Below are 24,297 nucleotides of genomic sequence, written 5' to 3' on the forward strand. Positions count from 1 at the left end.
GCTGAGTGAGACTAAGAGCTTTTTCAAGGTTTCTGTAAACTTTTTTTAAACCAAATTCTGTAATTTTGTCTGCACTGATACAAGGCATGATTTCCCTTGAGGCCTTTCTTGAAGTAAATTTCTGACCATTGAAAGAAAATAGAATGCAATTATACGTTTACCACCCAGAACGATCTATAAGTTTCATTTAAAAGGTGTGATTGCCCCTCTGTGTGGCCTTTTGTGTCCAGAAGGATTTAAAAGGTCGTTCTGTGTGGAGCTGGCGTGTTCTCCCTATTCATGCATGGTCTTACTTCAGGTGCTGCAGTTTCCTCCCGTTGTCCAAAGACAGGCAGGTTAGATGTGAATTAGTGTTTCTAACTGTGATGATGATGATCATGATGATGTTAGCTTATTGGAGATATTTCCATGTCAGTTTGAACTAAGTGTAAAAGTTTGTTGTTGACCGTGGAAATAATATTTTTTACACAAAAAAACAACAACGAAAAAACAATTCCAATTTAAATTTAATTTAATTTAATTTAATTTAATTTAATTTTGATGTCATTGGGCAAAAATCCCAATTTAGGTGGGCTGAGTTTGCATGTTCTCCCGGTGTCAGCGTGGGTTTTCTCCAGGTTCTGCGGCTTCCTCCAAGAATCCAAAGACATGTAGGTTAGGTTAAGTTGTTACTTTAATTTGTCCGTAGGCGTGATTGTGTGTGTGAATGGTTTCTATAGCCCTTTTTAGACAGGAATTGTGCAAATTTGCAGGAAAGCCCAATCAGTCTTTTTTCAGCATTGGCAGTATAAAAACAAAAGTCTTTTTCGGGGCAATGGGGGGGGTGAGCAAGTAACAAAACGTGTAGCTCAGCATGTGACGTAAACAGTGACGTGGGAGGGAAGCCGCGGCTGGTCAGTCCTTCGGCGATTCTCTCGTAAGTCGGCCCGTTCTTCACCGTCCCCGTCATCTGACAGTTAATGGCCTCTTCGTTTGCGAGGACAAGGAGGGCGTGCAATTCCTTGTCTCCCCAGTTGCTCATCTTTACAGTGTCTGTCAGGTTTGTGTTTCCCTCTTGCTACTAGCTGCTCACTAATTCCTGCTATCAGCTGTTTCCTGTTTATCCACCGCCAGTGGGTAGCACATGCGGCGTCATCATTAGCTCCTCCCACAAGTCATCAACAGCCCCTCCCGTTGCGGAAGGCCGCCTCGGCCTGTTTAAAAACAATAAAAGGGTTCCGCCAATATGTCTACGTTGGAGGCAGAAAATTGGGCACCTCGGATCAACTCTCCAATTTGGCACTGTGTGTCTTAACGCTCGCAGATAACACCTACGTGAAACGTCCATGTGTCGAGCATGTAGGAGAACTATGGTGGTCAATGTGAAAACATGAATGGCCCTGTCTAGAGCAGGTGTTGGGTTTGTTCGTTCTGGGCTACTGTTGAATAACACTGCGGGTAGAGCGAGTAGAGTCTGGCCCATGTGGGTTGAGTCCTTTGCAGTGGCCTGAGTTTGATTCCTACCTGTGGCCCTTTGCCGCATGTCACCCCCATTCTCTCTCCCTACATAGAAACCCAAAAAATAATCTTAAAAAAAAAAAAAAAAAAAAAAGTGTTTCAAATCGAGTCAATGTGTGGGCACAGGAGAAAAGTCTCGGTGCTTTAGTGAAGGGTCAGTTCACCTAATTTACAAAACCATTCTTCACATACCTCTAGGCGATATTGCTCATGTAGATAATATGTTTGGATCTGTTTGTGCTGGCCTCGAGCACCACAAGCATGTATCCGAGTTATTTTTGTGTAATTTTGGTGAACTGTACCTTTAAGACGGCACCTCCTCTCAGTTTCAGTCTGCCATTCTCAAATGTTCTACTTTTAGAAATTCCTTCCAACATCTGCTCTGCCAGCACTTGTCTGTCTTCTCCCACTTACAGCAGCTGTTGCTAGGCAACCGCTCACGCCCGCATGCACATAGACACATCTATAAACAATATTCAGTGGGCGAGTCGGTGAATAGGCTGCTGTGCCTTTAAAAGCATAATTAAATAACCCTGTAATGTTTTCTGTGTGAAACGGCTGAAAATGGAAAAGTAAAGCTTTACATTACTTAGTGGGAGCAGAAATGGATTACAGTAATACCCTCTGGAGAGCTGCACGTATTTCTCGCAGACAGCCCGTGTGATTCCTTTCCAGGCGATGCTGTTTTCCTCCCATGCAGCCAGACTGCGCTGTGATGTCCTCTCTCCTCCCTGCCTCTGTAATTGAAGCAGTGGTATGCCAGGAATCCTTTGGAGTTTTTGGCCCAGAGGGAGGTGGTGATCAGCTCACTCACTAGGCTCTGGGTCAAACTAAGTTCTCCGCAGGCTTCCATGCCGTTACGTGCCAATATAAGCCTCATCGTAAAGGCCTGTCATGGCCTCTGACCCCGCTGCGCTGGCCTTGGTTTAAAGGAAACCCACTATTTCAAAAAACACAATGGAATTTATCTGGGCTGTTCATGAAGTGTGTACAGAACAGCTGGTTTGAACACAACACACTGACAGATTCATCAGATCATTGGATCACATGATCACGGGCCCGAGTACCCTGAGTGCAGATTGTGCTTCTCTAATGACACATGCAGGCAGTGAATTAAGTGAAAATACTGTCAGTGCTGCTGACAGTACAGACAATATGGCGAAGTTTCATTCCATCCATCCGCTCACTCCACAGAGCACTGATGTAAAAATAGTTCAATTCATGGCAGAATGGCCTTATTTTCTGACGTCCTGACTCAGAAGGATTAAGCCACGGATTAAAGTTTTTTTTCTTTCTATTTTTTTTTTTCTCCACTGTGTTGTATTTCTGTCACCATGGCGAAGGCATTGTTGTCTGTGGTGCGAGGGGCAAGCCCCTTCTATTGGGTGGATGCATCCAAGCATGGCGTATAGCTGTAGGCTTTTAGCCAGCAAGAGGAGCCTTTTACTGCCTAGTGAATGTGCCAATTAGAGCTACAAATAGACTCAAAGCTGGACAGAGAGTGCGTATGCTTTGTAGGCTATGTGGACGCGCGTGTGAAACACTTGTTAAAATAAGGCTGCATGCACATTCACATGCATGCACATACAGTATGTAGCAATATAATGAATTCACACGGCACAGAGGGCCAGTCTGTGCTCTGTCAATAACTGTTTACTAATGGGTGTCCAAACATTTGTCGGTTTGTCTCTCACAGAAACATCTAATCATTTAGCCTCTGTCAGTTTAAGAATAAAGTTCGGAGGTTTTCCCAGAAATGGCACTAATCCAGGTTTGTACAACATACAGGTTTTTTAAATGCCATAAAGAGAGACGTCTTTATTTATTTTTATTTTTTTGTGCCATTGCACTGGCGATAGCTGTTGTTATGTTGGGTTGTCTATCCCGTCCCTATAAACACAATATCTAGACAATGAAAGTTCCTCAAAATTGGCATCAACGTCCAGTTGGACTCCGTGATGAACTGACTAGTTTTGTTGGTCAAAGGTCAAGATCACTGTGATCTCACCTGTCTCATTCTCGTGAACATAATATCTCAAGAACGCCTTGGGAGCCTTTTTTCAAATTTGGCAAAAAATTTCACTTGGACTCAGCGATAAACGGATCAGATTTTGGTGGTCAAAGGTCAAGGTCACTGAGATCTTGCATCCGTCTCATTTTTGTAAAAGTGATATCTCAAGAACACCTCGAGGGAATTTCCTCAAATTGGCACAAACGTCCACTTGTGGGATTGATAGCAGAACGTAGCATGCTATGGACATTACTTTCTTTGGTCATATTGTGGTAATTCTGAGGGCAGTATATGGAGCTTCAATTACACACACAGACTTTGGACCCTCAAATAAAGTGGCAGACTGTAAATATGTGCTCTACATAGTAAATAGGTGGCGCTTTCCATTCAGCTATCGTGGTTCCTCACTTAGCACATTTGTGTATCTTCCTCGTGCCTTAGCAGAGCCTCCTCCCAGCTGGGATGGAGAGACAAATGGGAGGACAGAGGAAATGTATTCACCAAACGAGACATCCTCGTACTTTTAGGCGTCATTTCAGGAGACGGCAGTAAGAAATGACAGACAGCAACTCAACTGTCAAATGTGTAGAGAAATATGGGAGCGATAAAAACAGCTATAAATGTTCTGAATAAAATCTACAGCCTAATCAGTCTGTGAAAGAACACAGGTACAGTAAGGCTCAGCTTGATATAATAGGACTATACTGTAATAATAACCTTGACTGTTGCAGCTGTTCAGTTCTCCTGACTAAGATGCTGTCGGAACAGAACATAAGAAAGGAGGAAGAAAGGCTTGTCGTGAAGAAACAAAAAAAGTTGCAAAGATTGTTTCCGTGATTCATTTACAGTATAGATCAACATCATGGAAAGCACCCAGGAAATAATTTCAGACACAGCCCAGGCCTTCTTTACTGAGGACAGTTTGACATGTCGCGGTAGGAGAAGCAGAGGTGCAAATCATGAAATGAAGGATGGCTAAATTGTAAGTGCGTCAGTTTCAGGGTCCTGGCGTTCATGCTGGCTTACTGTACCATCCATGCTTCTCTTACTGCTTTAATATCAGTTAGAAATGTCTTCTGTGGTGGTCTATATCATTTTCTTCTGGTGTGTTATTGAGTGACGAACTCCAACAACTGGACAGTTGGAGTGACCAAACTAGCAATGTCAGCTTCTCACATGGTTAATACTTGCTTCTTAAATTTGTTTTCACTGATTGTAAACTGGGTGTCTTTGGGTTTTGGATTGTTGGTCAGATAAAATCAAACATTTGAAGGTATCAACTTTCGCTCTGGGAAATTGTAATGGGCTTTTTTCATTTATTTATTATCCTTGTTGTTGGGGTTGGGATTTTTTAGTTTATGTAGCCAAAGAACAACATCATAAAAGGAAGACTGCGAGTCAGTACTTTGTAACATTCACACATTCACATTAGAGAGGCTGAAACCAGAGACTGTTTAGTATTTTAACATTATTAAGGATTTTGTTCATTTTTTGTCAATTCACTTTTTATTCTCGTAGGAGACCAAATGCACAAATAACGACAGGATTATCAATGTTCATACAGCAGGTAGTAGTGGCACTTCTCACTGTGTTTGATTCTGTCATGACTGAGTAAGTGTGTTGGCCAGCCTCGGCAGATTTGCTGTGTGGACAGAGCTGATTTGAATTGTTAAAACAGGATGCAGGCATATGGGCCTCCAGAAGCACATGCATATGCAACAGATGACAGTTTCCTCTGTGTTGACCCAAAGTCAAGAAATCCTCCAAAGTCAAGACAGCCTTCACATTCAGTCACCCCTACACTTCTGACATGTTGAACAGCGTCCTTCTGAAAACTCCAGATGAAAACACAAAACGCCTCAGGTACCCTGGGACCATCCTAAAGACACCAGGAGGAAACTGATCAAAGTTCCTGTAACTTTATTTCTGTCCTCTCTCTGCTGTTCAATCCAGTGACGATTACATGAAGAAAAAGCTGAATATGAGTAGTGTTCAGCTCTCCAAGCATGTGGAACTGCTGGTTATCAAGTATCTGTCTACCTGTAAACCTTCGTATTTTGGCATCATTTCCTGCAGCTAATGTTTCACCTAATGAAGTACATTGGAGTTTCTCACGGAAGGGAAACTGTAGGGACTGTTACAGTCAAATTAAGAAAAATCATCCGATTTAACAGCAACATTTTTCCAGTAACCATATCCCTGTCCACAGAACACACTGTTAAAGCTGGGGCAGGTGGTTTTATTTTGGCATCACTGGGTGGAAATCACTGTCATATACTTGAAGCATATTGTAATCCAAGTGGTCTGAGAACACTGGACCTCTGCACCTCCTCTTGGGTCTGTTTTCAGGCTTTAGAAAATCTAGCCCGTGACGGAAGACAGAGTCTGACAATTAACAAAATAAAACAGATGTCAGTAGCAGTGAAGGGTTTCAGAGATGGGGAGAACATAATAGTTTAGGCCTCTGCCAACCAGAGATTTGAACTTTAAGTTCAAATTAGCTAGCTGGTCCTTTACCTCACTCCTGGCTGCTATAGACCACCTTGGTGGGATGAGAGTGGGCGCAGCTCCAGAGGTGGACCCCTAGTCAACGGCCCAGCAACCCAAACCCCAGCTCCAGGGGACCTGACAACCCTGACACATTGCTGGATCAGTAAACTTTCTGTTGCTGCTGTTACACAGGTTAGACCTGGCTCTGCCACTGGCTCATTGTGACACTCGGCGCTGAGGGGTTTGCACTGGCCGAGGTTGAGCCGCTAGAGCTGCCGACCCCAACTGTCCTTCTTTAGAGCTGCCTGCTCTCCTACCGGGGAAGCAGTCCACAGCAGCAGTGAGCAAGGTGAGGGGTGGCTAGCTAGTTAATTCTTGTCTCATTCGTGGTCTAATAAACAGAGAGAAAGAGCGGGGCAAGGAGGGACTGAGAAAATGACCTGTGTGCAGCTCTACTATGAAATAGGATTAAATAAATGAATGTTTCTTTGTTTTTCCTTTTTGCCTTTTCCAGATTTCTGTCTACCCCAGCTTTAACAGACTCATAGGGACTATTTCTTCACCAGAAAGTTGTGCTGGTCAAAACACAGAGAGGTCTGCTGAAAATTCTAAAGCCCCTTTCAGACATGACTTTGTTCCCTGAATGTGCTGGTGATTTTACATGTTGGTCTCCCACCTGAATAACAGTCACAGCAGCAAGCAAAATAGATCGCACCTATTAACATTTACCTAACACTTCAAGCAAAGCACAAGTATGAATTGAATGAAGCCAGATTAATATGCCGGTCACAGCATCACAAGGTTCAATCAGTACACTAAGTTATGTTTTATATTAACAGCTGATCAAATTACTGTGTGGGCTTGTCCCTAAACATTTTACTGAGAATTAATCTAGTTGTTTTGGGTTTACGGTACAAGACTTCACTGTTTATGTTCAGTGTCACTGCTTCTACAAAAACCTCATTTCCAGAAGCAGCAGGCTGCTGTTGTTAGTGAAAAAGCTCTGATAAACTTGCTCAGTAGCAAATAGGCAGACAGACACAGTTAGAGACAGGCTGATGAACAGATCATGCATTTAGCATTTAGCAGTCTAATCTAAGAGACAGACGTTTCTAGGAGTTGGTGGAGACCAAAACAGAGCTAAAAGGAGAGTGAATATTGGACCTCCAATCATCAGGTGGGCATAAATACAACTCTAAATGACTGATAATGTTGCTTCCTAACTGCTGGATGTGTAAATGTGCTCATGCACTGTTCAGACATATACCTACAAAAAGTAATGCACCAAATTCATATATATCCCGTGTAACACTGGTGTGTCTAGCTAGTCACCCAAAGTCTCTTTGATTGGATGAACTTGTAAACGCCTCTGGGCAAATTAAGCATTGGAAACTGTTTTACCTTTGTTTGAAGAAAGAGAAAAGACAGGGATTTTACATATATTCGACATATAATAAGAAATAAATGGTTAATTAACACAAGATCATGGGATTGAAACTGGAAAAATGTATTTTTAGATTCACTGCTTCTCTAAACGCATGTCTCGCTGTACTTCTCAAGAGCACTATTAAAATTGATCACCTAATTACAATCAGGAGGAGGAGGAGGAGAAAGAGTGCATGAAACCAGCGCTTTGTCCCTATAGTATATTTACATTCATGCCAACTTAATTTAATTATGAATCCAGAATAACACTTCACGCACAGCATGCGAGCAAGAAGAAATTCGCCCCAGCATTAAAATGTTGTCATTGTAAGCTTGTGAGCTCCTGGATATTATAATTTATAAAGAGGTTCACTGGTGAGAGAAGGCTCAAGTGTGCAGCGCACTCAGGATGGTCAGTAATACACACAGTACATCAATATACTCTTCAACCCAACACTGTTTCTAGCAGCGCCACAGGTACTTCTTAACACTGGATGCCAAATATTGCATGATCATTAGGTGTTTTTGGTTCTGGAGAGCTCCCCTGAGAACTACAGTACATACCTTGAAGGAGCTTTTTTTCTGCTGTGCCCCGTGGGGCTATATTTTTTGTTTCGTGTGTGTTGTTCTGTTGTTTTCACGGCTAGCAGGTGTTTAAAAATGGTGGTTACTGGTGCTGCATTGGCTGTGTTTGACCAATAAATGTACATTTACATCACTCGTGGTGCCGTTTGTGCTGAAGGAGTACCTACACTTTTAAGAGCTCCAGTTATTCCTAGTTCTTGCTGTGTGGACATGACAAAAAGAGTGGTCTTTAAACTAGAGCTGCAACGAATAATTGAGTAGTTTTGGGCCAAACAACTAATTTAGAAATCAAGAACACAATCTACCAATGAATCGGCAATGAAAATAATCATTAGATGCAGCCCAACTTAGATCTAAGTTCGTACAACTATTAAAAATGCATCCCGTCCATTGTACGGCTATTGTGTCTGTCTTATGTGAATAAAGCCAACAGACATTGACTTAATTGACACATACAGTGTGTCTGAATTACAAAAACATTATTAATTTAACAGATAGATGGATTTAGTCCGTACAGCAGTACCGGAAAGTGCTTAGATTAACGGTTTAATACTCTGAGCCCCACAAGGAGTGTTTCATGCACCTACGTTATATTAAGGTGAAGACCGAAATCTTGGAGACCGATATCTTAAAACCAGGACAAATCAAACCAGAGCTATCTGTATAACTAGGTACCACTAGAGCTAAAGTTATGCGGCCAGTATGCAAAGCACTTTAGAAAATGACATCTTAACATTACTTTGCATAAGCCCTGAAATGTCCAGAGAAAAAGACGGCTTGAAACTGCACCCGTGTCGTCAGCGCTGACAGGCCTTTAGGAGCGAAGACAAAACTTTGAGCCGTGAACACTCCTCCCCCTCTCTTTTACTTGTTGGGTCCTGAGGCGTTGACACAGCGGGATTAGTTTGATGGAACTGGTTTGACAAGCAGGAGACCATAACCTCTTTGAATAAAACACAATTCAGAATACTCGCATTGGAAAAGAAACACTCCTCCATCTGAACTCCCAGCCCTCCCTGCTTTCTGTTATTCCACCTCGAACCCACAGGCAGGGATGGAACGGATGGATAAACTCACCTAGTTTCACCTACAAATCTGATTTCTTAACAAACCAGATTTCTTTTCTGATAAAGCATTTCATTGTTACCAGGAAAAACTTAGCTCCACCTTCCACAGAGAAATGAATAAATATATTGTTGGATGAAAATGTCCGTGCAGGATGGAGTCTCTTTGCAGCACATCACAGCTCTAAATGGACTTCCCTACATCAACATTTTTATGTACGTTAAAGGAATAGTTCAGTATTTTGTGACATATGCTTGTTTTCTTCCTATATGAGAGTGAAATGAGAAGCTTGACATGTTGTGGTTAGCATAGCTTTGCATAAATTATAGAAGCACTGGGAAACAGCGAGCCTTGCTCTTTCCAAAGTTAAAAAAATACACCTGCAACACATCTAAACCTTACAAAATAACACCTATTGTCTTTTCTTTTTTGTTTAACTTGTGCACTAAAAGAAATGTTAAAGGCAGCACTCTGTGTGCTAAGCTAGGCTAATCATCTGCTGGTTTTAGCTGTGTACTCAAAGCACAGATATGAGAGTGGTATTGATCACAACATTGGAATCAGTGAATGTTCCCAGTGGTAAAACGTCTGTCTTTCTACAGTACATTACAGAATGATCTGCCACGGCATGGAGCCACTTCAGTCAGATGCTCATAAAGGAACTGGCCATTTTTAGGAAATGGTTATACAACTGAATTTGGTTAAAACGGCTTTGCTCCTCTAAAGAGCATTTTTTTCTGGTACAGTAGAACTAATCCCACTTAAACACAGCAGAGCAGGCTAATAGTGAGAAATGTCAGATTATGATGGCTTTGCTGTATATTTGCATGAATATGATTGGGCGTTACAAGTCAGCTGATGAATAATCCAGTGATTGTGAGGAATGAATAAAGCGACTTCAGTCCTTCAGCATGATTTTGTCACATCATTACAAAAACTGTGACAAGTGTAATTGTGGACGTGAATGGAGGCTAGATCTCCCACTGACAAAGCTCAGCCCACGCGCTTTTGTTCCAGCTCTGTTCCAATTTCTCATTTAAATCACTATTTAGACCACATTCACAAGGAGAGGTGTTTAAATGTTGTTTCTATTCATTTTTAATTCAAAACTCGCGTTTTTTTATGCCTCTGCGTCAGCGATAGCCACGGCCGGAGGCATTATGTATTCGGGTTGTCCGTCCATCCGTCTGTCGCATTCTTGTGAACGCGATATCTCTGAAAACACACCTTTTCAAGCTGCCGGTCTGATTTAATGGAGACACACATATGGTGACATGCACGGTTGATGACTTTATAATGAGGATTTTACACCTATTATTTATAATCATGATTTTATTGTCTAGTTGTTTTATCAACATTTATTGTATATTACAGAATTGTTTGATTTTATGATCTATGAATACCCTGCTACTTGGTTTGGGTTTTTTTGTGTGTGTGTGTGTGTGTGTGTGTGTCTTGTTAGGTGACAGGTGAGGAGTGCTCTGAAAGGCACCTATAAAGAAAATATCATTAGTGTTATTATTATTATTATTATAATATCTCAAGAATGCCTGAATTCTTGAATTTTGGCGCAAACGTCCACATGATGGTCAAAGGTCAAAGCTAAAGATCACAGTGACCTTACAAAACATGTTTATGGCCATAACTCAGACAGTCATGTGCTAGTTATGACAAAATATCACACAAGTGTCTAATAGGGTATGATGATGAAGTTATTTGATATCTAAAAGGTCAAAGGTCAGCTTCACTGTGACATCATAATGTTCTGCAAAAACACTTTTCTGGCCATTACTCAACATCGTAACTCAGAAACTGAAGGGGAGACATTTGGTCAGATGCTGACTTGGTGACATAATTCCAGTTTATAAACCTCTTTGTACATGACTAACCCAACATGAACAAGTATTAATAATTATATATTCAGTATTTAGGTGTAGTGCATGTGTGTGAATGAATGGATGAAAGCGCAGTGAATAAAAGCCATTTACTGCCATATACCCAAAATTAAACAGTACAATATATTGTTGATCTATTAACTGTAATCACAACAGAGTGGTTCATACGCTGCTCTAAAAGTTATATATAATGACAAATGCTGCATCAGTCCACGTACATTTAGGACTAATAGGGACAGAAGGGAAGACATTACGGGTGAAAACACTTCTTATTTCCATGCACTGGTCAGATTTGGTCCAAAATACACATAAACTTAGGTGTGATTTGAGAAATGTATGCAAAAAGCGCATATTTAATTAGATAATGCGACATTTGCATATTCAAAGAGAAAAAAGCGGAAAACTTGTAACACAAAAAATAATTTTAAATAATTTTTTAATTAATTAATTTTTTCTTTATGTAAGTAATCAACTTGGGAAGTTTCATGGTGGTATCTAGTTAAAATTTTGACCCTGTTCACCTGTAGTGTCTTATTTTTAGTCTAAAAATGTTTGGAATTTTACAATACATGTCTTTTCTGGCCATTTTCTGAAAATGAGTTTTTGAGCCAAAAATCTCCACTTCAGTAATTCTTACTTACCAAACGTTCCAGTTTTATTCCTGTCTATATTCTGAGGGTTTTTACAGAGGGGTTTGTTCACATAATATTCATCGCCTGAATGGAATAACATTTTAGTGATGAAAATGAAACAAGGATTTTGTTCACATACTATCATTGTCTGATTTAAGTATCATTTTATTTATTAAGAAAAAAAAAAAGATTTTTAAATGGTTGCTGACAGTATTTTCTGATTTATGGAGTGACAAAATAAGATATCCAAATTCCCCATTATAAAAACTTTTGACTTTTCATATAGCAACAAAATTAAGCAATAATTTGAACCTGGATATCTGCTCTGAAACGTATAAAATTTAGTGCATATTTAATTAGATAATGACTAATTTGGATATTTAAACATAAAATCTTTGAAATCTTGTAATATAAAACATTTACTGGTGAAGTTTTATGGTGATTTTGCGTTTGTGTTTTACACTATTTGTGTCTCCCCTGAACATACCTGTCAAGTTTTGGATTTGAAAATAAGGGAAATTTTTCGGCGCCAAACCAATACCAGTGAAAGTATCATGGTTCTGAGTAATATCACAATACCACAGCAAAAATTAGGCAGATGTGCCTTTTGTCACTTTTCTAAATCACTTTTCTATAATACATCAATGATATTTCAATGGAATAATTTACTTATTGACTTATTCATACTTCAAAAACAGCATCAGTCAGTGATTCACATAGGGGGGATTGAAATAAAATAAATAAATGAAATAAAAATCAACCAGCCACCCTCCTCACCTGACAAGTAAAGAACAGTCCCTTCATAAGAACAGTCCCTAAAGTGCGGTGAGGTTTGTGGACCGTTACCTGCCACAGAGAGAGAAATGTGAACGGCTCGTTTCTCCTCTGACACGCCACATACCTGTGTGCCGCCACGGCTCGGTTGTCCAGGTACTACTGGGCAGTCATGACACCAAGAAGAGGAAATTACTGGACCTGGAGCCGGACTTCTCTGTCGCCGGTAAGCCGTTATCTTGTGCCGCAGAGCACAATGAGCCTCCACCGTATTCCTGTCTGTGACCCCTGTTCAACCCGCAAGTGCCAGGATTCGCCTTTCCTTTCTGCTGCTGGTTGAAACGTGATAATAGGGGCGCCCCAGCACCCACTCCACTAACTTGACGTGGAAATGAGCGGTAGCCCTCACATAGATTGCGCCCTGGGCAGTCGCCCACATTGCCCATAGCAAAGCCCGTCCCTGGGTGTACAGGAAATCTAAAATAACCACTTGTCAACCAAACCCGCTGTCGACACTAACCTTGCGACAACTGCCACCCAGGCTACTGCAGATGGCAGTTCTCGCGAGGTTAGTGACAGAGTTCAGTTTGGAGAGGCAGAGGAATGTTTTTTTTCTTAATTATATTATAATACGAGAGATTTACGGGAAAATACTAATACAGGGGGACAGCGGGAAAGAGGGGTGAAATACGGTAGTTTCCCGGCCAAAACGGGAGACTTGACAGCTATGCCCCTGAAGTCTGACACAGGCCTGGTCATAAGCCATGTACTAACAACTCAGGTATGATATTGATTTAGAGATCATTGCAGAATGCAGGTCCAGTGTTGAGATTTGCAGGTGCAGGATGTGTTTGAAAAAGTCAGCGCGACTTTAAACTGTAAGTTTTAATGACATTTGTTGTTCTTTTGCTGACTATGGCATGAATAATTATGTATAGTGTTAATGTGCTCTCTGTTTGGAAGTGCACAGCATGGATTGTCAGAAGGTACTGTGCACACTGGTTTTGAGATATCCTGCTGACTAACAGACAAACACACAAACAGGACTAAAAATATAAGCTCTTTGGTGTAACTATGCATTATGCAGGAGTTTATAAATCTGGTAACACGACTGCATATGCATATTCCTGCTTCTGTTTACACACTTATTTTGGGATTCTGTATTTGCCAAGAGTTTTGTATCCCTGTTTTGTACAAATAATATAATAGTATATATGTAGGTTTAATAGAATGAGGGTTTTTGTGCTGTTTGTCCATTACTTACAGTTATCTCCCTGTTAATTTCCTGCTACACCCTTGTCTTCATACAGTTCTTGGCCCAGCAGCACCCTCCTCACATCTCATACGCCTCCTTCACCCATGTGCTTTTCATATTTTTATTTACTCCCTGCTGCTGTTGCAGGACGGCGATGATAAAGAGCCCAGTTGAGTTGACAGTTTACTGCAGAGATAGAGCGCAAAAAGAGGACATGGATCTGCTGGGCCCTTTCTCTGCCTGCGTTCTGCCTGTCACTGTAATCTATACAGCTCCCCCCGGTGCTAACACACACTCCATAATGTGATTTGTCAACATTGTACAACATAAAAGAAGCCCGAGCGCTAATAGAGAGAGAAAAATCAAACGGAGAGGGTCAGCGCTGCAGAGGTGTGACGGGAAATAGATATGACTGTTATGCCCCAACATCCTTCTCCTCTCCCTGCAGTGCAATCTGCTGCTCAACTGGTGATACTGCCTCATGTCTTTTTCACTCATCAGTAGATGGCCAGTTAAAAGGACAGACTTGCTGTTTGTGTGTATTTCCTGTAGTGTGCCTGTGTTTGGACAGAGCTCGGCTTGTTGAGGACGTGTGTGCTGAAGCAACAGTATATGAAGTGTCTTTTCACATACTGCCGTGGAGGGTGATTTGCTGTTTGAGGAATGAATCCTTTCTACTGTTTGTCAGGAGAATTAGCACTCGCCTGCTGAAACAGGTTTCTGAGCTGTGAATGATGGTCCTTTATCCCTTTGGATTTATTTCTGAGTTTGTCATTAAAGGTTCCCTGTGGAGCTTTTATTGTGAACAAATTTGCTTACTTGCTGTAAAACGTGGAAAAGATGCATCTCAGCTCAGCATTTATCATTTATTACAGTTTTTTTAATCATTATTATTACTATTATTACTATCAACCTCAAACCCTAATGCAGTTCTGATACCACCCTACAGGAGCACCACTTTATGTATTGTTTTATTTTACTTTAATTCAAACAGATAAATCAATTGAATCTTTCTCATTCACAATTCAGCAAAGAGGCAGTGACAGGAGCTCTGAGTGAGTGAGTGAGTGAGTCAGTTGTTAATTGTTTCTGAACTCACTGTCTTAAATTGTAATTGTGCTTTGGCAACACACATGAAATGCCATGCCAATAAAGTTTATTGAATTGAGAATTGAGAACTGAGGAGAGCTGCCGCCGTCGCCAACCACTGACGAGAGGAATATCATTTTCTCACTGAAGCCTAATTTATGGTAGTGACACTTTACTTTCATGTTGCTCACCTGGAAAAAATTTTATGTTCCAGTCAGTCACATCTCGCCGTGCAGTTTGATTGGGTACTTTTGGTTCAGTGGAAGCGCCGACCACTTCCTTTTCTTGCATTCCAGTTAATAAGTTTACCAATTCACTGATTTCACTCTACCCCACGACCAACCTGGACTGACCCCATCACCTCCCAGTGTTGCGGACTGGAGATGGCACAGTCTACCTCAGCTTGCGCCCTCCACTTTTGCACTCTTTATGAGTGGGTCAGCTGAGTCCTTCAGCTCCAGTACAAGGCGTGCCTTCTCTTGCTTGTACCCTAGGCTGATTGGTTTCATAGGGAGCTCCAGCATGTCCCGGCCGAGGAGGCCTGTGTCCGAAAAGCGGCGAGGACAACTTCAGGTTCTTTACTGTCATGTGCACAACAATTCCAGCAAAGCAGTCGTTGGCATACAAATATGTATACTAAAATAAGAATGAAATGAAATGTAATGTAGAGACCTGTTGTTCTTTTTCAGTAGCTTTTTAGCTCCTAAACATACGTGTATGTTTCAGTGACCCTTAGCTGTTTCTCCAGTGGCTTTCTAGCCCACGAATGTGGTTTTTTTTTTTTTTTTAGCAACTCCCTACTTTGTTTTTCTCACCAGGAACAGTGCCAGTTACCATCAATGCATTTCCTGCCAGATCAGTGCCACCAAGGCAGTTTTTTTAAGCCCAAAACCAAGTGTGTTTTATAGTTAAACATAACCATAAGTTTCAACATTTCTGCCATATAATAAGGTACAAATGTAATGTATCCATGGTGGTCACAGAAGCATACAATGACATGAACAAAAAAACATTTGGCAATTTGGTTGCATGGCTGTCTTCAGCCTTTCATCTGCTTGGATTTGAGGATCCATTTATAGTCCTGATGTCCCCGGTTGGGATGGTCATCAGAACATCAGGAGGTACAGCAGTGCAACAGTGATGTGGTTATTCAATCAATCAATCAATCAGTCAGTTTTATTTATAAAGCCCAATATCACAAATCACAATTTGCCTCACAGGGCTTTACAGCATACGACATCCCTCTGTCCTTATGACCCTCGCAGCGGATAAGGAAAAACTCCCCAAAAAACCCCTTTATTCTCCACCTGCACTCAGCTCTTCACCGCCTGGAACAACCAGACATCAGGGAACAAGTCGAGTCTGAGATCCAGCAGGAGAGGGGACAGTACTTAGCAATTCTACCAGGTTTAAGTGCTGATTTTCTACTAAAAATACCAAAGTAGAAATTTCACAACTGCACAAGTGTAAAAAATGCAAAGATATTAATGTTAAAAAAAAACATCTAGAGATGAAGTCCAGCTCTGCCCACAAAAATGAGACCCTCTCATAAAGTCTTACGAAGCAGTGCATGAGAAGTCAGAATGAGACTGACCTGAATTCAGACTTCAAAGAATTCAAACTCGTGCAAAAATGAACTCAATTCCAATCCTGTTTTCCAGTTTGTATCATGGCAGCTTCATGTAAACCCTTTATATTTATAACTAGTTACACTGTCTGTGTACCCCAACCAAATCCGAAACCTAACACCCTGAAGAAGGCCTGACAAAATGTCCTTACTTTGGAAACACACTGCTGTTACTGTGGGTCCAGCCCACACTGTGCTGGATGGGACAGGTCAGCAACAGGTCTGACTCTGTGTGGTGTTTGTTAATGTGTAAGTGAGCAGGACGGAGACCTCCCATCGGAGAGTGAGAGAGCTTAAAGATGGCTTCTGATCACTCCAGGGGCCCCCGCCAGGTCCGGGTCCGAAAGATGAGCGCTCAATGGCGAGCGGCAACCTGAAGAATAGGGCCACAGTGGGGCGTCTGTGGAGGACTGGGTGATCTGAAACCTCCTCATTCTCTCCTCCGTTGTCTTTTTATGCCTCTCACTCGGTCTCCGGTTCTCTGTCTCTGCAGCTATTCAGAGCAGGTTGGGTGAGTCACACAGCTCCTCTGTTCAGGCCTCTCGCTCGCTGTCTCTCCCTTTTTCTTCCTCCTCTTGTTCCCTTCCTCTTTTTTTGCCCTCTCCCTCCTACTTTTCCCTTATTCGCCTTTCAATCTCTACTGTATCTCCTGGTCCATCTGTGCACTTCAGGTGCTCGGATGGACAGATAAGCACTGATTGGGTTTCGGGGGGGTGGTGTAGAGAGGAGGAGGAGCAGAAGAGAAGAGTGGGGGTCTGAGAGAGCTGTCTCTTGTTTTCCGTGTTGTAGCTGTTGACTGCTGCTCTGTTTGCGCCTTATCTGTTGAGGTTTCACATTTGCCACAGTAACAATGCCGGTCTTTGTGCAGTCCAGGTTCCTTTTTTTGTCCTGTTGTTCTGTTTCCTCAGTTGATACAGCAGGTGAACCACAACACATCACTACTCTCCCCATTTTCTGTTTCCAAAGAAACCAACTTGGCACATAGAGTCAGTTCTTGATGTGCTCACAGGAGGAAGGGTTGAGTGTGAAAAGCCTTCTAAAGATGTTTTTGCTTTTTGCTGTTGCTTGGAAATATTTTATTTCAAAATAGTTTGGAGGCTGGTAAAAGCTTGATAATTATTGTATCAATGATGATTGCTTTAAAGCAAAACATTTGACAGTCTTGAAAGTAAAGGTCAGTTCAGTGTGTTATTTTGTTGTTTATTATCCTGCACTTGTCATTTGTCAACAATGGTTGCGCTTTAGAATAAGTTTACATAGTCTGGGTTTAATGATCTCTACTGTACCATGTTTGCATTTTGGCAACCCCTGTGGTCACAAGTGGTTACTGTAGTTGCCTTTGCCTTTAGTTTCAATGATCCTTTCTGGTCGACAGCCTGCAGGGCTATTCAACATGTTTATTACCCTGCCCATTACCAACTGAATCCATAGATTTTCAACATACTTTTTTAAGGCAGATGCCATTATCACCTAGGAGTCCATGGCCAACAATGCTAGTTACACTTGGGGTGTAAACATCTTAGATAGTTATTTTCATCCAGGTTGTATTTCTGGGCGTCCTAGCAAAGTAGAAATATGAGGTTTCCTCTGGCCTATGCAGAAAGTCCTTCCACCTGCCTATGTGGAATACCAAAGGCGGAGAGAGCACACCTCCCTGCCCTTCCATGCGCATTTGAGAAAAGCCTGAGACAGAGAGAGCACACCTCCCCACCCTTCCATGCGCCTACTGAGCTTCACATCATATCCTGCCTGATCTAACGCTATGCTCAATTTCACAAATACATAACTAGAACCAAACAAACTGCTCCATATTACTTTTCAATAAACAGAATAAAAGGTACTTATGCACAGTGGTTCCAGTCTCAGAGGTCCCTACATAAGGGGTTATGAGATTATATAACAGGACTTACAAAGTACTGGATTATTTTAGGATATTAAAGCCCTTTTAACATTATTTAAGCAGAACAATGAGAATAAAGTCTTTCTTTAAACGGACCACAACTAGTTGATATGTGCAATCAGTGACATTTATAGTGTCTGACTTAAAAAAGGTACAAACATTGGAGTTTTCATATGATGGTAGTCAGTGTGTTCTGTTCCATTTCCTAAAATGGGACAGGAACATTTAAGGAAACCCACTTTACTTACTGTCTTCTTTCACGCCCACTCGTTCTGCCAGCCCAGTCCCCTCCCTGAACTCTGTCGTGTCTTTCCAGTGAACTGCAGGTGTAAGTAATAGCCTGAACTGGATAAACTGGATAAATATCAACCCCCTACCCCCCTCCTACTCTCCACTCTACCTCTCCTCCTCATTTTTCTGGAACCCCCCAGGGTCTCCAGTGTCCTCTCCACTTTCCACGGCAGTGATAAGATGTCGACACGATTAAGAGCGAAAGCTAATCTGCCGCTCTGCCTCTCTCCCCTCGGCTGTGCTGAATGCTCAGGCAACACAAAACGCCGCGGCCGAGTCCAAAGAGCTGGACAGCCAGCCGATGGCAGGAACAGAGAGAGAGAGGGAGGGAGAGAGAAAGAGGAGGAGGCCAGGTGGACAAGGGGTTGGATTGTCGCTAAATAATTAATGGGCGGCACTTTCGTTTTTTAATCTGTAAATGAGAAGGCCTAAGATGGCGGGGCCGTCGCTCTGACACCCTATCCCTGGCCCATTAAGATAACAAGATGTTGGATAATGATCTTGGTTAAGGTGCAGTTTATCAGTCCAGGGGGAAGTGGCCTCATCTCCCAGGTGGCTGGGGCCGTGTCCCCTGATGCCCTGACATTACATCTCAACATAGCCTTATCTACAGAATAGAGTGGAGAGACACTATGGTGAGAGAGTCACACTGAGTAAGTAAGTAAAGTTGATTTAATATAACAGAGCAAGGTCACAGATCGCTTCACTGGAGTAAAAAATAAGACCATAAATACAGTAAACCATCTCTAAACTAACCAATGTACCTTTCTAACGGACTAAAGACACTCATAGCCTTCATGCAGTTACAGGTTATTTACTCACTCTAAACCGGGCCTGTGATAATATTAACATATGATACATTGATCATTTTGCTGACTTCGATATTGCTCATTGTGTTTACATGCGTGTTTGTTTACATAAGAATGTCACCACCATTTTAGTCAACGTGATGCCAGGAGAAAATACAGCATTTCCCTTATCATTATAAGGCTTGGGCACAGTAACTTGTGAGAGTCTGAGCAAAAATAAACAACAGCACAGTGCAGCTTACTGGTAGCCTGCAGCTGCACTTTGTGAGAAGAAGAGGCAAAGCCCTAACAGTCGTTCACGTGCCAACCAAAAAAAAAAAAAAAAAAGTCAGTCATTGTAGTTTTACCTCTCAACAACTTAGGCCCTGATCAAACAGAGAGTGTTTTGCAGGGTGCAAGTCGCAGGGCGCCTTGCCTGGTTGCCTTTTGTGATCAATCTCTATTTATTTATTTTTGTTTATTTCAGAGTAGTTAGTATCTAGTCCCTGACATGTTGAGGCAGAGGGTACTGTCTGTAGCTCTGGTTGAGGGTGAGAGGCTGTCAGCAGATAAACAGAGATCTGTGTGGGTACATGAGACCCTAAAAAGAGGCAGTTCAAGTTGGTGATTCGCTGTCTTCATACCTCACTTGTTCTGCTGGAGTACCACAGGGCTCAATACTGGGTCCTGTTTTATTCAGCCTATATGTCAGTAACTTACCAAATGTCTGTAGAAATATAAAAATGCAACTATATGCCAATGACACTGTATTATACTGTCATGCCAACTCAATCCAAGAAGCTGCTGCAATATTTTCAGGAGCCACGGTGCCAGTGTCCCACTGGCTCCAAAACTGTTGTCTACATTTGAACACAAAAAAAACCCAGTCTGTATGTTTTTCTCCCGACAGCCAACAGTGGGACAGCAACCATCAGTCATGGTGGGTGGAGAGATACTTGATGTGGTTGAGCACTTTAAGTACCTCGGGGTAATCTTCGTTTTCAGTCTGTTCATCTCACTGCAGCTTTTTTTTTGCAGCAAAATGTATCTAGTGGACTGAAAGCATAATTGATTATATTAATGTAGTAGGCTACCTAAAGTTTAATTTGTATTTGTAATATTGATAATTTATATGTTAAAAAAATGATACTTGGCACTGAGTTACGATACGATATGGCCACACAAAAATATTGCAGTACTGTGCTATATCGATTTATCCCCCCACTCTAAGTATAAGCCTGTATGTTTTACAATGAATTGAATGGTCAACAAGTTTAGCTTCGCCGACTGTTCTGTTTCTTGACCACTGTCTGGACCTAAACGTGCTTATCAACTGCCTCTGTCCTATAATAACAATTTAAGATTTGTAGCACAAGCTGGACAGGCTTTTTGGCGCAGCGGTAGCAGTGATGCAGGCATTGTACAGAAGAGGAAGCTGAGCTGAAAGGCAAGGTTCATGATTTACCAGTCTATCAAAGTTCCGACCCTCTCCTGTGGTGATGAGCTTTGGGTAGTGTCTTAAAGAATGAGATTGCAGATACAAGCGGTCGAAATGGATTTCATTCGTAGGATGGCTGTGCTCAGCCGCAGAGATATTGTCATCTGGAGGGAGCTCTGAGTAGAGCCGCCGCTCCTTCATGTTGAAAGTGGCCAGTTGAGGTGGTTTGGGCATCTGATCAGGATCCTCCTGGGCACCTCCCATTAAAGGTTTTCTGGACCCTTCCAACTGGTAGGAGGCCCCGGGGTAGACCCAGAACACACTGGACGGATTATTTATCTGATCTGGTCTGGGAAACATTGATGAGGAGAGGGACTTCTGGAATAACTCACGTAGCCTGCATCCCCTGCGACTCAGCCCTGGATAAGCGGAAGAAAATTTCTTTTAATACAGAAATTATATAGAATTAAGACCCATTTTTACCACTCTGTTATCTTCTCCTTACAAAGAGAACGTATAGAGAATACAATGCAGTTTGATTATTATAGCTTAGTTTAAAAATTGGGTCTGGGAAGCTCTTAATCTTTACTGTCTATAAATTTGATTTCACATAAGTACAAATACATTTGATTGCTTTTATTATCTTTGGTTTCTATGGGAAATTTTAGTGTCCCGCTGGATTCAAATCATGTTCAAAAGAAGTTCAGTTTTGGCAGTGAAGCCATTCAGCAGCTTTTATAGAAAAATATTTAAGAGTACCGCGAGAACTGACAGAGTTGAACAGCTGTACGCTGCAGACAGATACTGTAGGAGGGTAAACTGAGTTTAGCAGCTCTGCCCTCCTCTGCATCCTTGTGTTCGAGGTGTGATTCATTCTCAGCGTGTCCCCACAGCTGAAACCTCTGATCCTATCATTTATTTTGCCCCAGCAGCAGCAGCAGCCCCCTCCCCCCCGCTGCACTCTACCTAGGTAAACACCTTTGTACAACACTCAGCTCAAGGGTGTCCTTTGGTTGCACATTTATAAGCTTCAAATGAGTAAACCCGCAGGACACGCACTGGCAAATATCAGAGCAGTCTCCAGTCTCAGGTCAACAACTCTGTCCTGTGGCGGAGGAGAGGAATAAAAGGAGAAGAGGAAGACAGAGGGGATGGAGGAAGGAGAAAAGAGGAAAAAAGAGATGAGCAAAAAATAAGTGGGATTAAAAAGAAAAAAATCAAGGCAAAAGAGCAGATGTGATGATTGTGTGATTCTCAGCGATGATTGTGTGAGTCTCAGTGTCATCTCAGGCACTGGTGTTTCCCTGGAGGCTTGTCGAGATGAAGTGCTCTGAGTCGTGGCATCTGTTCACCACTGCTGCCGAAAAACCACTGGAGTTACACAATGTGACACAGACAGCCTCTTCTGCACACACATTATGCACACAATTACAGCCTTAATAAAGTATACACACTTATATATAACGAAGGTTTGTCTTGTGACTATTACATCACCACCCTTGTTACTCCATGAGTCCTTAAAGACAGAGAACCAGACTTTTAGGGCTATGGAAAAAACCATAATGTAAGTAACTGTTCTGCCACACTGGTACATTTTCCTGGAGGCTGCAGTTTCTCTGTGATCACAACTAAATCAGAAAGGTGTCAATATCTAGTGCTGCAAAAACTGATTTGTCGCAGACTACGGAAAGCAAACCCCAGGAACACACTCCACTTTTTCATTAAGACCAATGAAAGAAATATTGAATGAGACTGCATTGAGTAAATGAAACTAGGCCAGACGTTACCTCATGATTTCATGATTGTTACTGTTCGCCAAACACCTTCCTTGAACAGCAATTGCCCAATCATAGCTTGGTAATCATGACTTGGCAATGCAGGTCTGCCCCATTTCTCCCAAGGGGTTATCTCTGGGTCTGAAAGCCAATGCAGAAGTGCCATGATCATGCATTCTTTCTAATGGCCAGTAGGGGGCAACTCCTCTTCCTACTGCCTGTAATGGCATTTACTAGATCGGTCAGTGGTGTACTAAAAAACAGTAATCAGAGCTGTGGAGTTCTCTAACGCACCTGTCAATCGTGTTAATCGTGTCAATCATTGCTCAAGAACTTCGGTCGAACTGTCAAATGAGACATTCATCTGTCCATTCATTTTCTGTAACTGCTTATCCTGTTAGGGGTCACAGGTGTACTGGGGCCTATTCCAGCTGTCATTGGGCGAGAGGCGGGGTACACCCTGGACAGGTCACCAGACTATCACAGGGCTAGCCTGAGTGTCAGACTGAAGCTCCCAGAACCTTCAGTCTGACATTGCCTCCATTGAAGGCGATTTACAAGGGGGGGAATTTGATTTTTCCCTAACCAATCAGTAGAGATCAACGACTCACCCAGAATCGTCATTAGTATCCATGCCTCGGGGCTGCCGAAAACAAGCGAGCATTGCCTGTTTAAAATGACTCTGTAGTCGTGCACGCCCAGCTGCAGCGCTGTTAAATCCAGTTTAGCAGCTTCCTTAATTTGGTCCTCCATTAACGCGAGTAGTGGCGAAATACCTCGATAGCATCGTTAATGTGGTCTTTAGGATCTGTAGCGGTCGCCATTGTTGCTGTCCTCACCAGTTACCCACCAGTGTACAGCTTGATACTAGTATGGCGCTGATTGGCTATTCGCTAGACCAGCCCCCACCCCCGGCGTTCACTGGTCCGTCCATCGTTTGGATGAGATAAATCGCAAATTCATTGCAGTATACCAGACCAGAGATGCAGGCCTACTCAGTTGAGTGGGCGGGGTCTATGGTCTGGAACCAGGCTATCACAGGGCTTCTTCTTCACAGGTGGTTTGGCCAGTTTCATATCCCCATCTAGCCATGGCAGCTTTTGATCACCCTGTTCCTGTTCTCAGGCGGTTGAGCGTCTTCCACTGGACCCATGGTGCTTCTGAGCCCGGGGGAGGGCTTCAGAAGGAGGGATACCCATGTCAATAGGAGGGGGGTCATCCTCAAGCCTTTATGTCCATAGTTGGATTCTGGTTTCTTCCCGTGATGCTATCAGGGGCTGGACATGGCTGAGAAAGCTTCTCCTGGACTTCAACCGTTGGGCTGGGGGTACACGTCCGTAGAGGAGGTGGCGCTCATCACTGGTGACCTTGGTCATCTCTACTCGGCTGGCGGCTCCCCGTCTCACATCAGCAGGGGCAATGCCAGCGAGGAGGTGCAGGTTGTTTATGTTGGTGGGCTTCAAACAGCCAGTGATTGAGCGGCAGGTGTTATTCAACACTGGGTCTAGTTTCTTGGTGTAGGATGATCTCTCCCAAACAGGACACGCATACTCCGCAGAAGAGTAGCACAGGGCCAAAGCAGTAGATCTTAATGTATGTGCTGTGCCTCCCCATTTGCAATTGGTCAGCTTCCGGAGGATGCTATTTCGGGAGTTAACTTTCAGTTTGGTGTTTTTGACGTGTTCCTTATAGGAGAGAGTGCGATCCAGTGTTACACCAAGGTAGACAGGGTTGGTGCAGTGCTCAAGGGGTGTTCCAGA

At 42.5% G+C, this 24,297-nt stretch overlaps 2 protein-coding genes across 3 annotated transcripts in view; one reads left to right on the forward strand and one right to left on the reverse strand.

The window, feature by feature from the left end:
• The window catches only part of LOC125904589 (trophoblast glycoprotein-like), a 567,815-nt gene that overhangs the window by 421,502 nt on the left and 122,016 nt on the right, over positions 1–24,297 (reverse strand). The gene's annotated exons all lie outside the window — the stretch shown is intronic.
• Positions 1–24,297, forward strand: part of LOC125904571 (retinoic acid receptor beta-like) — a 262,875-nt gene that overhangs the window by 175,169 nt on the left and 63,409 nt on the right. The window lies entirely within an intron of this gene.

Source organism: Epinephelus fuscoguttatus, linkage group LG17 (assembly GCF_011397635.1).
Source record: "Epinephelus fuscoguttatus linkage group LG17, E.fuscoguttatus.final_Chr_v1".
In the NCBI taxonomy this organism is placed as follows: Eukaryota; Metazoa; Chordata; class Actinopteri; order Perciformes; family Serranidae; genus Epinephelus; species Epinephelus fuscoguttatus.